Source organism: Octodon degus, unplaced genomic scaffold (assembly GCF_000260255.1).
Source record: "Octodon degus isolate 3935 unplaced genomic scaffold, OctDeg1.0 scaffold00084, whole genome shotgun sequence".
Lineage (NCBI taxonomy): Eukaryota > Metazoa > Chordata > Mammalia > Rodentia > Octodontidae > Octodon > Octodon degus.
The window spans coordinates 5,574,275-5,577,699 of NW_004524660.1; positions in this window are offsets into that span (position 1 = coordinate 5,574,275).

Consider the following 3,425-nt stretch of genomic DNA (forward strand, 5'->3'; position numbering starts at 1 on the left):
TATATATTATTTTAAAGTGTCTAGCACACAGATAAAGTTCCAGGTTCACATATGGACTTCACTTGAAACAGACAAACAGACATGGCTATTGATAACTGCTGGGTCAACTGGTTTGTTCTGGTACATACCTGTAATTCCAGCACTCTGGCAGCAGAGCCAGTAGGACCAAAAAACCAAGCCCTCATTGTGTAACACACACACACATACACACACACACACACACACACACACACCATTAGATCTATGTTATCAAAAAGAAATTATTAGATAATTTATATATTGAATTTGGCTTTTTCATAAGGATAATTGGACTGGCAGAGTCTAACTTATTTCCAAGTTCCAAGACATACATTAACCTTTTAATTTCATTCATTTATTTGACTGTGCATTTAAATATTTATTTATTTATTTGATCATAATAATTACACACACCTTGAAGAATCAGTGCATGTATGTATCATGTCTCGAAGACCATTATGATTTCTAGGAATTCCAGAAGTTGTACTTGGATTCAAAATCAATTAACTCTTCCCTGTCTTCAATGATTTATGAATGGACCACAAATAGCATGTGTTTGGTATTGTCTTTTTGTTTCTTATGCCTGTGGTTCTCAACTTTGATTCCATGGTAGAGTGCTCTTCAAGGATTTAAAAATTCCCCATACTCAGAATAAAACACAAAACAAATTCACAACTCTTAAAGTGAGAAACAGTCATCAATTGCTTCTACATCTCTCAGAAAGATGTTGGTGTACTTCATTTGGAAAATTGCAGCCCTCAGCAGCCCTCAGCCATGTTTCCATGAAGTGCAAGATCATTTCACTTCTGAAAGATCATGAAACAGCCTTATTTAGGCTTTCACATCCTTTCTGAAGCTGGAATGATGGTCCAGTTTTCCTCATCAGCACCTTGCTTTGCATCATGGGGAGGGAGGTGTGCATCTTCTGCAAGACCAAGCTTACCGCCTGACTTCATCTCTTACCCCTCACACTACACGACTCTATTAGTCCACAATGGGTCACTCATTTTCAATCACCTTTCAACTTTCCAATTCTACCAAGTTATTTCACATGTAAGGTAGCAATAATAATAATTTTGAAAAAGTGAATGGAAGGGTTGTTCGAGTATGTTTCCTCCATGGCTAAGTATACTGAGAAGAAGTCTTGGTTGTAGGTTTTGGTACAGGATGGTGGAAAAATATTACATAATTTTACTTTCTGTTGCTCCTCTGAGGTTTAAGGTCTTTGGTTTCTGCACTGTATATTTTATACAGAAACTACAAGGTAAGCAGATTAACTTTTTAGGTCCCAAGTTATTAGAACACTGAAAGATCTAATATCCTCTCACTGAAAACATTTTAAAGGAGGATAACATCAATTTAGTTACTAGAGAAGCTTCTTCATCTTCAAATCTATTCCATTGATCCTCAGGTCTGAAAAAATAGATACTAGAGAAGACTCAGAAACAGCTTAAAGGAGCTTCTGCTCACAATTTATAAGCAAATGAGAAGTGCAGACTATATAAGAACTAGCAGAAAACTATAAAAAATGAAATATAAAAAGTAAAGCCATATTAATATGCTGAGCTGTAAACGGCTCAAGTCAACAACTTCTGACTTTGCCAGTCCTATGGAAAACTCAATACTATTATGGACTACTGGACTATATTGGAATATTTTGCTGAGTTCACACACCTACATTATTTAAATGACAATGGAATACCCTTCTCTGACAAAACTAAACAAAAAGGGGGGATATAAAGGAAGGACCATTTTGTACCTGCATATTCAAAATACTTAGGATAGATATACAGCTGCATTCTCTTAATTCAATGAATAGAGATATTGTTCTAATAGTGTTTGTGAACAGGATATCATGTCTGCATCTTGCACAATGAATAACCCCAAAGACAACAATATGCAATGTATTAATTATTGAAACTGTGGTAGTAATTGGTTTTGAAACTGTCGCATTACGATTTGTTTCTCAATAAAATCATTTTTTTTTAAAAATAACTGACAGTAGACCACTCTTAAGAAAGGTTGTGCTACATTGTACTTCTCCAGCATAAATTATCTGCTTAAATGTCTTGAGAACGTAAGGTTGCTTTGAGGAAATCATCTGAGCTGAATAAGTAGAAATTGACTTTTCCTACTGTTTCACATGCATTTGTGTGAGCTAGTATGTGTGACCATGTGGTCCAGAAGGTAGGTGTTCCTTTTATCCTCCATCTATTCATCTTTCTTCCAATTTGTTCCTGATCTCTTGATTTATCAGAATGGCAAATTGTGGCCCTTCCCTGGTTTATTCATTCATTAGTAAAATTTCCTCCAGCTTCATTTTAACTGGCTTATTGATATTTTGCCTACAAAATGTACTAGTATGATTATAATTAGCATTTAAAGTAATTTTGGTCTTTTAATTATGCTTATGTTATTTTTCATGTTCCTGCCTTACAGAATGCCTTCTGCCAGCTGATAATCCAACATTTTCTTTTTGATATTTATTTTTTAAATTACATAAAATGGTAATAGAAAGAAAACAGTGGTATAAATTATACAAAATTTCACTAAACTGTACTATGCATTCAACAGTGTTTGCTGTATTGCATGATGTTATTCTCAAAATAGTCGTTTAGCTTACAAGATATAAACATGCAAGATTGGTTCAAACAAAAAAAATCAAAACAAAGCAACAACAAAAATGTCATAAGAAATGCAAAAGAATAATAATAATAAAGCATTAACTGCTTCTTTCAAAAGACCAGCAGAAAGAGGAGTTCAGTCTTTCGTGATAGGTGGATTTATCTGATTGTTTATTCCCGTGGTAGCACTTTGAATTTTCATCTGTCCCTGCATCTACATTTAAAAGTGTCACAGAAGCAAATTACAAGTAAATAACTAGGACCCATCACTTCAACAGACTCCATGTCTGGTTGACCTGAACATCCACTGATGATGCTAACAACCACTGACTTGGGGGATGAGGACTCCTTCATTATTACTATTTGCCCTCCTTTCTTGAGAATATAGTGCACTGTTTTTGGGTGCCACGTTGACACTTTTAGTGACACTGTTTCTACTTATGTTGTTAATCAAGATATGAGTCAACTTCATTAAGCCTTGCAGAGTAATAACCAATTTCTAATTCCATCAACAATTCAGCAATATTACCATAAGGTATTTTCTGAAGTAGAGATTTTAGCCAGAAAATTGTCCTTATTTGCTTAATGCAAAGTGGCTAAAGGAAAGGAAAATGCTATGTAATTATTTTAGTTATAATATTTTAAAAAAGAAGATTTATGAATGAATTTGGATAGTGATTTTTTTCTTTTTTTAATTTAATTTTATTTTTTCCCATAATTTTATTGAGAAACAAATAGCAATGAGACAGTTTCAAACCAAATTGGTAGGACAGTTTCAATAAT